This window comes from Prionailurus viverrinus, chromosome A1, assembly GCF_022837055.1.
Source record: "Prionailurus viverrinus isolate Anna chromosome A1, UM_Priviv_1.0, whole genome shotgun sequence".
Lineage (NCBI taxonomy): Eukaryota > Metazoa > Chordata > Mammalia > Carnivora > Felidae > Prionailurus > Prionailurus viverrinus.
Genome location: NC_062561.1, coordinates 166152800 through 166166990, shown reverse-complemented (window position 1 = coordinate 166166990; position 14191 = coordinate 166152800). Strand labels below are relative to the sequence as shown.

The 14191-nt window shown below is 38.0% G+C and overlaps 1 non-coding gene across 1 annotated transcript; it reads left to right on the top strand.

The window, feature by feature from the left end:
* Positions 1-1562: 1562 nt before the first annotated feature.
* On the top strand, positions 1563-1669 carry LOC125146990 (U6 spliceosomal RNA). The gene has a single exon (XR_007144954.1). It is a non-coding gene; the product is annotated as a U6 spliceosomal RNA (small nuclear RNA).
* Positions 1670-14191: the final 12522 nt, after the last annotated feature.

Genomic DNA, 14191 nt, shown 5'->3' with positions numbered 1-14191 from the left:
AGGGGCTGGTGAGCCACATTATTTATGCTCCCCTTGGACACCTAGGATAATTTCTGGTAGAGAGCAAAACATTAAAATATTAAAAGACAACAATTTCAGAATCATAAACAAGAGTTTCATTTCATGTATCACTAATACAACATATCAAACTACCTACATTATCAAAGAAAATCATATTTGGTTGATTATCCAACAGAATTCACAGATGTAAGTTACTTTGACAAGGAGGAGAGATCATATTCATATAACAATTTCTGCTCAAGATGTCATATCAAAGCTACATGACAAGACTTCCTTCTTCATTCTAGTACACAAATACTGCATTAAATATATTGGAGATGGGCATACAATTTGAGGTTTAGGCACCTATTATAGGAGTGAACTTAAGGCAGTCATATCTGTTCTTTATCAAGAACAGATTGATAAATAACAAATTTTGATAACTAACAGATTGTTTGTTTACATATCAGAGAGCATGGACAAAAGAGAGATATGGACATAGGAACGGACATCAAAATAGGGCATCATATGGACATCAAAACTAGGAACAAAACTTTGCGCCTACTGGCATGGACACAAACTGGGCACTGCCAAAAGCAAGCTACCAGTCCCAAATCTTGACTGGAATTTTAAAAAAGTAATTTTTTAAAAGCATTAAAGGATATTAGAAAACTAGGCATTATACATACAGAAGTACCAGGCCTCAAATCAAATCAATCATACAGAAAATTAAACTCAAACTGAGAAACTAATATAAATCTGGTCTTTAACCAGTCCACATGACCTTGGCTAAAACAAACTCAAAATATTGTACAAGGACAACTTATTTCGCTTAATCTAAGACACAGGTATAACTGAGATTTTCACAGAGGAAAACACCTATTGATTTGACATCCAAAGGCAAAATTCACAAAACACAGGAGAATCCACTAATATGAGATAATACAAACAAGAGAATAGCTGAATATTTAAAGATGATGAGGACTTAATGATAAAAACTTGTAAAGAAAAAGAGGGCACCTGAGTGGCTCAGTCAGTTAAGCATGTTACTTTGGCTCAGGTCATGATCCCACAGTTTATGAGTTTATGAGTCCCTCATGGGGTGAACTTGAGCCCCACTTCTGGTGAACACAAGCCCCGCTTTGGGTGAGCCCTACATCGCTCTCTTTTTCTCTTTCTTTCTCTTTCTCTCTCTCCCTCTTTGTCTCTCCAACCTTGCTCACTTGCACCCATTCTCTCTCTCTCTCAATTAAAAAAGTGTAAAGAAAAAAATACAGTCTTTAAAATAACAAGGATACTTTAAAGGAAATGCCAAGAATAAAACAAAAACAGTACACTTGAAAATGTGGTCTTTAAAGAAAACACTAGATAGACTGAAAGGATGACCAGACGGATTTACCAAACTGGAAGATACAGTTACAAAAAAAAATTAGAACATGCCATAGGAAGAAAAATGGTGATAATTTAGACATTTAAAAAATTAGGATTACGGAGACTTGAGACTATCACTTCCAACTATGACAAAGTACCTGGGCCTCTTACAATAAAGAATGAGAAAATAGGTGCTCGCTTTGGCAGCATATATAATAATATTGGAATGATACAGAGAAGATTAGCATGGCCCCAGCTCAAGGATGACATACAAATTCATGAAGTGTTCCATTAAAAAAAAAAAAAAGAAAAAAAAGAATGAGAAAATAGGTCAAAATATATGAAATATGTGTTTTCAAACACTGGAACAACGACAGCATGGGACTGTGATTCCTAAGAGAAGGAAGATAACTGGAGTATTACAATCTGTCCAGCTTTCTTCTGGAAGCACCTTCCATATTGTTATGCAGGAAGAACTAAAAGAAACAGACAATAGCAGCCTTTCAGTGTTTGGTCAGACATATAAAGGGGGCTGGAATTTGAGGGGCAACATACAAGATAGTAGATAGCTAACCCCAAGAGTTCCATAAATTTTCATAAAGCTTCCTTTGACTCTGTCATTAAACATTAAGCATGGAATGGCTAGAATAAAACTCCTAGGGTCTAGGTAGAGAACCAGTACTGGGTTTGGTGGGGAGAGAGTGGTACTGAATAATTCCTAAATGATCACATGTTGGGATAAGAGACATTTAAATTCTGATCATGCAGAGTGCAAAGAAATTACTAAATACCTGGGGCATTCAAGAGAGACCTCTGAAGGTTTATAACTTAATCCACAAATAAACTGCAACTCAAAACAAAATTCAAGAGTCTTCAAAGAATAAAAAAGAAAAAATAAAACTCAAAAATAAAACTTACAATGTCCAATACCCAACCAAAAACTTACTAAGTACACAAGGAAGTAGAAAATATGACTCATAATCCAGAGAATAATCAGTTAATAAAAACTGAGGCAGATAACAGAAATGATGAAATATGAACTAGGCATTAAAATAGCTATAAAAATGCTCAAGGAAACTAAAAAAAAACACAAACATGATGAGAGAAATAGAATATAAATAAAAGAATCAAAACTTGAGAAATAAGACCCAATACCTAATAAATCTGAAATAAAAATTTAACTGGTTAAGGGTTCTTGTTAACAACCCTTTAACTGGTTAAGGGTTCTTGTTATGCAGATGTTCTACATCTGCATAAAAAAATTACTCAAACTTAGTGGTCTAAAATTACCCCCAAATCTTTTCTTATTTCCCAGTTTCTGTGCATCAAGAATTCAGAAAGGGCTCGATTCACAGTTCTGGTTGAGATAATTCATGAGGTCATAACCAGATAGTGGCTGGTAATGAAATAGGAGCAGGTAGATTGGAGGTTTGCAGAAGCAATTGAGGAATGGCTGACATCTCATTCTTTGGATGTAGTCCTAGGATCTCTCCATGTAGCCTCCCTCTCTGAACTAGACTGGGTGTCCTTACAACATGGAAGCCTTTTGAAACACTGGATAGTGTATAAAGCAGTTTAGGATTCCAACACAATTGTTCCAGTGTGCAAGGCCAAAGTTGCACCACTGTGATTACCAAACCTAGAAAGACACATGTAGTCATTTCCATCATTGCCTCCAGTCTTCTCAGACTCAAGGGCAGGGGATATAAGATATAAATCCCACCACTTGAAGGGAAGAATGTCAAAGTCATGATATAAGAAGTGAGATACTTATGACCATCTTTAAAATATATAATCTGCCAATCTTTCTTTTCATCATGACATCATTTCACATGAAAATATAGTCACCATCACCTATCCTAAGACTTCTAAATCTTCTCTCATTACAGAATCAGTATGACGTTTGATGTCTCCATAGCTAAATCATGTTCCAGTTCATATGATCACCCTCAGATGCAATTCCTTGGATATAATTCCCTAGACATCATTTCTCTCAACCTGAACTAAAGAGATAACATATATGCCTTCCACCACTACCTCCAAAATTCAATGGGAAGGAGACAGGAATAGGAAAAGCATATATTCCCCATACATACACAGAAGGAGAAAAGAACACATAGGAGACACCTGTCCATAGCAATTCTGAAGCCCAGCTGGAAATATGTGCCCGTTCCTTTATATGTTATTCTCAATGACTCTTGGTTATGCATTTTTGGCTATCTATTTTGCCCCATGAATTATTTTTTTTCATAGTGTTTTCAACTGTGTAGTTTTTTCAGCTCGCTTTCTTCCTATAGTAATTTGAAGATCGAAGGGCTCCTTTTTACTTTTCACTTTATCACTCTGTCACTTTCAATCATGTTGGCCTAATCCTTTTTAAAACTTTGTGGGTTTCTTATGTTTTGATGTACAATCCACACTATTAGAAAATGGCACATATACAAGTATATTCAAATATGCTGTTCTCTACTTTGGGCTCTCAGAAAGTCTGCTGTAGGATAACTGACACTTAGAGTCTTAAAAATACCTGTTGTACAACACAAGGGATCGTTAAAGCATTTCTTAAATCATTTGTATGTTTCAAAATGATTTATAAGACATTATTTTAAATCTTCCTGAGGACTTAGTAAAGGATCTTAGAGGCATGAACTGTACTTAAAGATTTCCCCTAAAGCATTTATTAATGCGAGAATGTTTTGTATTTATGTTGTTGTCACTGGTATTGTCGTTTTTCTAGCTAGACAGATAGGGATTGAGAAAGTTTTATTTTCAAATACAGAAGATAATGGCTCTCTTTTATCTAAAAGTTTATTCTGTAGTTCATCTCTTTCCTCTTGAATTTTATCATACGGAATGAGAAGAAGCTAGGTAGAATTTTTCACATTCTGCCTGGAAGTCTCTTTAACCAAATCAAGCTTCCATGCACTTTCTAATTTCTACATTTACTGCAGTTGACAGTGTTGTCAAATTTCTACTACTACACACTTACATCGACTCCAGTATTTTCTCTGTATTCCTTTAAGCTCTCCCTGAAAATCTTCTTCAGGTACATTAGGTGTCCACTAACACTCTCCTTGAGATCCTTTATTCTTTCATTTTGAGTCTCACAGGGCCACTCCTGGCTTTTCCTTCTTCTCAACCCCAGAACTTATGCCAAAATTTTTAGGTATTGTTAAGACAGCATTCCACTTCTGGGCATAACTTTTGGTTCTGCTTAGCTATTAGTATGTTAAAAAACATCTCAAAACTCAGTCACTCAAAACAATGATATTTTATCATCTTTCACAATTTCTCTGAATCAATAATTCAGAAAGATCTTGGATAGACATTTTTGTCTCAGTCATTCATTTGGTTGCAATAAGATGGTTTATGAAACAAAACAGTGTGGAGGAAGCGAAGTAGCTGAGGGAATGCCTGGCCCTCACTCTACCTTTCTGTAGTCCTTTCCTACTTGTGCTCAGTATTGTACTATAACATGGAAATAAATGAAATATAAGTCCTTTGGAAAGTGTGTGGTATTTATTTGCGACAACATGATTATATATAAAATTTAATGAATCTACCAAAAAACAAAGTAAAAATTCAAGTTTGGGAAATTATATTATTGAGATATCAGTTCTCCCCAAACTTATCTATGTAGATTTAATACAATCTATGAAAATTCTAGGAGGCATGTTTTAGAGATTGCCAAGCTACTGCTAAAGTTTATGTGGAAAAAGTGAAAAAAAATAGGTAATAGCCTAAACAAATTCAACAAAGTTGGAGGTCTTATATCACCTGATTACAAAAGCTTAATATAAAGTTATAAAACCATAAGATATAACGTAGAAAAATAGAACAGAAGACATAGTAAAAAAGCAGACATAATTAATTTTCAACACACGTCAAAATAATTTATGGGTATAAGATAGTTTTTCAACAAATGGTACAGAAACATTTGTGCCATTTGTGGATGCCTATGCACAAAAGTGAAATGGATCATATATGCCACTGTAAAATAATAAAATTTCCTTGAAAAAAGGCTTAGGAGAAAATATTCATAAATACACCAAGATATCTGGGATAGGAAACAAAGTACACTGACTGTAATAAAAAAAAAACACACCTAGAATATAGAAATAATATTACTAAACAAAAGAACAGATTTAATCCAACAACATATAAAATGGACAAAGAATTATGTCTAGCAGGGATTCATCCCAAGAATTAAAGTTTGGTTTAATGTTCAAATTCTATCAATTAGTTCTCTATATTAATAAGATAAAGCAACACAAATCATATCTCAAACAATGCAGGGAAAAACAAGATTTACAGCATTTCAATACTTATTGATAAAAAAAAAAAAAGAAACCCGAATTGAAGAAAACTTTCTCATTATGAAAGGGGGAATATAAACGTATATTTAATGGTTAAAGACTGAATACTTTCTTGTCAAGATTTGGAATAAATCAGTAAGGACTAGAAATGACCTCAAACTCACTGAAAATGCATCCCTGATCAAGACTGCTATGCCTGATTTAGCTTCTTGCTTAGAGAAGAGTAATGTGCACTTGGGTACCAGGTATTCAGTGCTCTGGTGAATGTATTCTTTTCAAACCTTATCACAAAACAAAAATAGTATTCATTCAAACAGAATGACAAAATACATACATTTGTAGTTTTGCCCAGACCTATGTTAATTCTCATGCCCTTTGTCATAATATAATATAAAAAGACCTGGGCCATCTAGACATACCAGAGGACAACATATTGATCCATCTATCTGACCATGTTCATGCTGATTGGATAGGATAAGCAAGAAGAGAAAGGAAAATATACATACATAAAATGTGAACAATAATTTTCTTTTTTTAATTAAAAAAATTTTAATGTGTATTTATTTTTGAGAGAGAGAGAGACAGAGCATGGGCAGGGGAGGGGCAGAGAGAAAGGGAGACAGAATCTGAAGCAGGGTTCAGGTTCTGAGCTATCAGCACAAAACCAGCCCAATGCGGGGCTTGAACCCACAAACCCACAAACCACAAGATTGTGACCTAAGCTGAAGTAGGATGCTTAACAGACTGAGCCACCCAGGCGCCCCAACAATAATTTTCATAGCAGGTGTATTTACAGTAGTTAAGAACTGTGAACCAAAATTTATATCTATACCAAAATGGGTAAAAATATAAATATTCAATGTAGTAATTCTCAGCAATAAAAAGGAATAAACTACTGATGCACACAACAGGAGTGAATCTCAAAAAAACTAAGGCCAGGGAGCCTGGGTGGCTCAGTCAGTTAAGCATCCAATTCTTGATTTCAGCTCAGATCATGATCTCATCTTCCTGAGATGGAGCCCAGGGGCCTTCGACTCTGCACTGGGTGTGGAGCCTGCTTGAGATTCTACCTCTCCCCTTCCCTCTGCCCCTCCCTTGCTGCTCTGTCTCTGTCTCTGTCTCTCTCTCTCTCAAAACAAAACAAAACAGGAGGTCGGCGGCAAGATGGCGGCTTAGGAGGACGCTGGGCTCACCGCACGTCCTGCTGATCACTTAGATTCCATCTACATCTGCCTAAATAACCCAGAAAACCGCCAGAGGATTAGCAGAACGGAGTCGCCGGAGCCAAACGCAGACGAGAGGCCCACGGAAGAGGGTAGGAAGGGCGGCGAGGCGGTGCGCGCTCCACGGACTGGCGGGAGGGAGCCGGGGCGGAGGGGCGGCTCGCCGGCCAAGCACAGCCACCGAGTCTGGCTTGCAAAAGCGGAGGGGCCTGACGGACTGTGTTCCCACAACAAGCGCGACTTAGCGTCTGGGAGGTCATAAGTTAACAGCTCTGCTCAGAAAGCGGGAAGGCTGGAGGACAAAGGGAGGGAGAGCTGCTGAGCCCCCTGACAACAGAGCTCAGTTTGGTGGGGAACAAAGGCGCTCGCCAGCGCCATCTCCCCCGCCCATCCCCCAGCCGAAATCCCAAAGAGAACCTGTTCCTGCCGGGGAACTTGCTCGCTCCGCGCAAACACCCAACTCTGCGCTTCGGCGGAGCCAAACCTCCGGCAGCGGATCTGACTCCCTCCCGCTGCCACAGGGCCCCTCCTGAAGTGGATCACCTAAGGAGAAGCGATCTAAGCCTGCCCCTCCTGCCCCCGAGCACCTTGCCTACCCACCCCAGCTAATACGCCAGATCCCCAGCATCACAAGCCTGGCAGGGTGCAAGTAGCCCAGACGAGCCACACCACCCCACAGTGAATCCCGCCCCTAGGAGAGGGGAAGAGAAGGCACACACCAGTCTGACCGTGGCCCCAGCGGTGGGCTGGGGACAGACATCAGGTCTGACTGCGGCCCCGCCCACCAACTCCAGTTATACACTACAGCACAGGGGAAGTGCCCTGCAGGTCCGCACCACTCCAGGGACTATCCAAAATGACCAAGCGGAAGAACTCCCCTCAGAAGAATCTCCAGGAAATAACAACAGCTAATGAGCTGATCAAAAAGGATTTAAATAATATAACAGAAAGTGAATTTAGAATAATAGTCATAAAATTAATCGCTGGGCTTGAAAACAGTATACAGGACAGCAGAGAATCTCTTGCTACAGAGATCAAGGGACTAAGGAACAGTCACGAGGAGCTGAAAAACGCTTTAAACGAAATGCATAACAAAATGGAAACCACCACAGCTCGGCTTGAAGAGGCAGAGGAGAGAATAGGTGAACTAGAAGATAAAGTTATGGAAAAAGAGGAAGCTGAGAAAAAGAGAAATAAAAAAATCCAGGAGTATGAGGGGAAAATTAGAGAATTAAGTGATACACTAAAAAGAAATAATATACGCATAATTGGTATCCCAGAGGAGGAAGAGAGAGGGAAAGGTGCTGAAGGGGTACTTGAAGAAATAATAGCTGAGAACTTCCCTGAACTGGGGAAGGAAAAAGGCATTGAAATCCAAGAGGCACAGAGAACTCCCTTCAGACGTAACTTGAATCGATCTTCTGCACGACATATCATAGTGAAACTGGCAAAATACAAGGATAAAGAGAAAATTCTGAAAGCAGCAAGGGGTAAACGTGCCCTCACATATAAAGGGAGACCTATAAGACTCGTGACTGATCTCTCTTTTGAAACTTGGCAGGCCAGAAAGAATTGGCACGAGATTTTCAGGGTGCTAGACAGAAAAAATATGCAGCCGAGAATCCTTTATCCAGCAAGTCTGTCATTTAGAATAGAAGGAGAGATAAAGGTCTTCCCAAACAAACAAAAACTGAAGGAATTTGTCACCACTAAACCAGCCCTACAAGAGATCCTAAGGGGGACCCTGTGAGACAAAGTCCCAGAGACATCACTACAAGCATAAAACATACAGACATCACAATGACTCTAAACCCGTATCTTTCTATAATAACACTGAATGTAAATGGATTAAATGCGCCAACCAAAAGACATAGGGTATCAGAATGGATAAAAAAACAAGACCCATCTATTTGCTGTCTACAAGAGACTCATTTTAGACCTGAGGACACCTTTAGATTGAGAGTGAGGGGATGGAGAACTATTTATCATGCGACTGGAAGCCAAAAGAAAGCTGGAGTAGCCATACTTATATCAGACAAACTAGACTTTAAATTAAAGGCTGTAACAAGAGATGAAGAAGGACATTATATAATAGTTACAGGGTCTATCCATCAGGAAGAGCTAACAATTATCAATGTCTATGCACCGAATACCGGAGCCCCCAAATATATAAAACAATTACTCATAAACATAAGCAACCTTATTGATAAGAATGTGGTAATTGCAGGGGACTTTAATACACCACTTACAGAAATGGATAGATCATCTAGACACACGGTCAATAAAGAAACAAGGGCCCTGAATGAGACATTGGATCAGATGGACTTGACAGATATATTTAGAACTCTGCATCCCAAAGCAACAGAATATACTTTCTTCTCGAGTGCACATGGAACATTCTCCAAGATAGATCATATACTGGGTCACAAAACAGCCCTTCATAAGTTTACAAGAATTGAAATTATACCATGCTTACTTTCAGACCACAATGCTATGAAGCTTGAAATCAACCACAGAAAAAAGTCTGGAAAACCTCCAAAAGCATGGAGGTTAAAGAACACCCTACTAACGAATGAGTGGGTCAACCAGGCAATTAGAGAAGAAATTAAAAATATATGGAAACAAATGAAAATGAAAATACAACAATCCAAACGCTTTGGGACGCAGCAAAGGCAGTCCTGAGAGGAAAATACATTGCAATCCAGGCCTATCTCAAGAAACAAGAAAAATCCCAAATACAAAATCTAACAGCACACCTAAAGGAACTAGAAGCAGAACAGCAAAGGCAGCCTAAGCCCAGCAGAAGAAGAGAAATAATAAAGATCAGGGCAGAAATAAACAATATAGAAACTAAAAAAACTGTAGAGCAGATCAACGAAACCAAGAGTTGGTTTTTTGAAAAAATAAACAAAATTGACAAACCTCTAGCCAGGCTTCTCAAAAAGAAAAGGGAGATGACCCAAATAGATAAAATCATGAATGAAAATGGAATTATTACAACCAATCCCTCAGAGATACAAACAATTATCAGGGAATACTATGAAAAATTATATGCCAACAAACTGGACAACCTGGAAGAAATGGACAAATTCCTGAACAACCACACTCTTCCAAAACTCAATCAGGAGGAAATAGAAAGCTTGAACAGACCCATAACCAGCGAAGAAATTGAATCGGTTATCAAAAATCTCCCAACAAATAAGAGTCCAGGACCAGATGGCTTCCCAGGGGAGTTCTACCAGACGTTTAAAGCAGAGATAATACCTATCCTTCTCAAGCTATTCCAAGAAATAGAAAGGGAAGGAAAACTTCCAGACTCATTCTATGAAGCCAGTATTACTTTGATTCCTAAACCAGACAGAGACCCAGTAAAAAAAGAGAACTACAGGCCAATATCCCTGATGAATATGGATGCAAAAATTCTCAATAAGGTACTAGCAAATCGAATTCAACGGCATATAAAAAGAATTATTCACCATGATCAAGTGGGATTCATTCCTGGGATGCAGGGCTGGTTCAACATTCGCAAATCAATCAACGTGATACATCACATTAACAAAAAAAAAGAGAAGAACCATATGATCCTGTCAATCGATGCAGAAAAGGCCTTCGACAAAATCCAGCACCCTTTCTTAATAAAAACCCTTGAGAAAGTCGGGATAGAAGGAACATACTTAAAGATCATAAAAGCCATTTATGAAAAGCCCACAGCTAACATCATCCTCAACGGGGAAAAACTGAGAGCTTTTTCCCTGAGATCAGGAACACGACAAGGATGCCCACTCTCACCGCTGCTGTTTAACATAGTGCTGGAAGTTCTAGCATCAGCAATCAGACAACAAAAGGAAATCAAAGGCATCAAAATTGGCAAAGATGAAGTCAAGCTTTCGCTTTTTGCAGATGACATGATATTATACATGGAAAATCCGATAGACTCCACCAAAAGTCTGCTAGAACTGATACAGGAATTCAGCAAAGTTGCAGGATACAAAATCAATGTACAGAAATCAGTTGCATTCTTATACACTAACAATGAAGCAACAGAAAGACAAATAAAGAAACTGATCCCATTCACAATTGCACCAAGAAGCATAAAATACCTAGGAATAAATCTAACCAAAGATGTAAAGGATCTGTATGCTGAAAATTATAGAAAGCTTATGAAGGAAATTGAAGAAGATTTAAAGAAATGGAAAGACATTCCCTGCTCATGGATTGGAAAAATAAATATTGTCAAAATGTCAATACTACCCAAAGCTATCTACACATTCAATGCAATCCCAATCAAAATTGCACCAGCATTCTTCTCGAAACTAGAACAAGCAATCCTAAAATTCATATGGAACCACAAAAGGCCCCGAATAGCCAAAGGAATTTTGAAGAAGAAGACCAAAGCAGGAGGCATCACAATCCCAGACTTTAGCCTCTACTACAAAGCTGTCATCATCAAGACAGCATGGTATTGGCACCAAAACAGACACATAGACCAATGGAATAGAATAGAAACCCCAGAACTAGACCCACAAACGTATGGCCAACTCATCTTTGACAAAGCAGGAAAGAACATCCAATGGAAAAAAGACAGCCTCTTTAACAAATGGTGCTGGGAGAACTGGACAGCAACATGCAGAAGGTTGAAACTAGACCACTTTCTCACACCATTCACAAAAATAAACTCAAAATGGATAAAGGACCTAAATGTGAGACAGGAAACCATCAAAACCTTAGAGGAGAAAGCAGGAAAAGACCTCTCTGACCTCAGCCGTAGCAATCTCTTACTGGACACATCCCCAAAGGCAAGGGAATTAAAAGCAAAAGTGAATTACTGGGACCTTATGAAGATAAAAAGCTTCTGCACAGCCAAGGAAACAACCAACAAAACTAAAAGGCAACCAACGGAATGGGAAAAGATATTCGCAAATGACATATCGGACAAAGGGCTAGTATCCAAAATCTATAAAGAGCTCACCAGACTCCACACCCGAAAAACAAATAACCCAGTGAAGAAATGGGCAGAAAACATGAATAGACACTTCTCTAAAGAAGACATCCGGATGGCCAACAGGCACATGAAAAGATGTTCAGCGTCGCTCCTTATCAGGGAAATACAAATCAAAACCACACTCAGGTATCACCTCACGCCAGTCAGAGTGGCCAAAATGAACAAATCCGGAGACTATAGATGCTGGAGAGGATGTGGAGAAACGGGAACCCTCTTGCACTGTTGGTGGGAATGCAAATTGGTGCAGCCGCTCTGGAAAGCAGTGTGGAGGTTCCTCAGAAAATTAAAAATAGACCTACCCTATGACCCAGCAATAGCACTGCTAGGAATTTATCCAAGGGATACAGGAGCGCTGATGCATAGGGCCACGTGTACCCCAATGTTCATAGCAGCACTCTCAACAATAGCCAAATTATGGAAAGAGCCTAAATGTCCATCAACTGATGAATGGATAAAGAAATTGTGGTTTATATACACAATGGAATATTACGTGGCAATGAGAAAAAATGAAATATGGCCTTTCGTAGCAACGTGGATGGAACTGGAGAGTGTGATGCTAAGTGAAATAAGCCATACAGAGAAAGACAGATACCATATGGTTTCACTCTTATGTGGATCCTGAGAAACTTCACAGGAACCCATGGGGGAGGGGAAGGAAAAAAAAGAAAAAAAGAGGTTAGAATGGGAGAGAGCCAAAGCATAAGAGACTTAAAAACTGAGAACAAACTGAGGGTTGATGGGGGGTGGGAGGGAGGAGAGGGTGGGTGATGGGTATTGAGGAGGGCACCTTTTGGGATGAGCACTGGGTGTTGTATGGAAACCAATTTGTCAATAAATTTCATAAAAAAATAAAAAAAAAAAAAAAAAAAAAAAAAAAAACAAAAACACAAACTAATGTAAATTGAAAGAAGCCAGACTGAAAAGAGTGCATAGTATATTATCCAATTTATATGATGTTCTACAACAAGCGAAGCTACTTGACGGTAAATGAAACTAGAACTGCACTTGCCTGGGGATGGTGGGTATAAATTGACTGGGAAGTGACATAAGGGATCTTGCTAGTGAAAATGCTCTACACTTACACAGATGTTTGGGATATATTAGTGTATGGAATTGGGAAAACTCACAAAACTTTACATTTAACATATGTACCTTTTACTTTATGCAAATTACACATACCTCACTAAAAAGTGTCATTACTAAGTGTTATCTTCAAGAATAATATGTCAAGTGCAGTATAAATATGAATTTCTGAAAGGTGAGATACAAATTATATAATAATTGATTCTTCTTCCTTCATGTAGCATATTAGAATATTGACTTTTTAAAATAAACTATTAAAAATGAATAATTCCTTTGAAAATAAATACAGTATAAAACAAGTTACCTTAACAATATTGCAATACTTTAATTGTTGTCTATAGTTAAGTAATTATCTTGCCAAAATGCAAATTTTCATAGTTCCTTTTCAGTGTTCCTGGAGGCTCCCCTTCACTTTAAATGTCTAATTGAGGTAATAAAGAAGACAGTATTTTTTGATGCAATTTGCAGAGAGGCATTCCAATAAAATCCACAAGCACTCACAATCAATACGGTTAAAGGCTAATTTATGAGTTCTCAATAGTTTCTATACAAACATTGCTGCTCCTCCCCTCTGATTTAAAACAAATTCATGCCAAACATTGTGAGCAAGAGAAAATAGTTATTAGGGCTTCCTTCTTCTCTCTGTTTTTAATGAAATATTGAGGAATTCCAAAGAATGTCCTTATTCCTTTGGTATATGTTCATTCTCTGAAAGTCTGCTTCTCCTCCCTTTATTAGGTTGCCATTTTGACAAACTTTCCTCATTTACTCCCTCTTACTCAGAGCTGCATTCATACTTTTCTCTTAATTTACTTGGTACTTAGGAAAATAAGGAAATGTTTGTATTATAAAGGAAAAACTGTTTTGAAATCATTCACTAGAGTGGAAGCTGCAAGATACTTAACATCTAACAAATGTCCAAATATAAACAGAATGAAGAGTAGATTTCAAAATGGCATTTCCATCACTCTTGTTTAAATCATTTATCCTGTCATTGCTGACTACATCTTGCTGAATGGCATATGATAGACATTTTAGATACACTGGGAGACTGACAAAACATTTAAGAAGAATATTTAGCTACTCCATCATTCTTAGTAAAATAGACATTATATTGTCCATATGAAAACTTAATGGATTTTTTAAATTTTTCCATCAGAATAATAATACAAAAAATAGCACTCTGCTTATCAAAA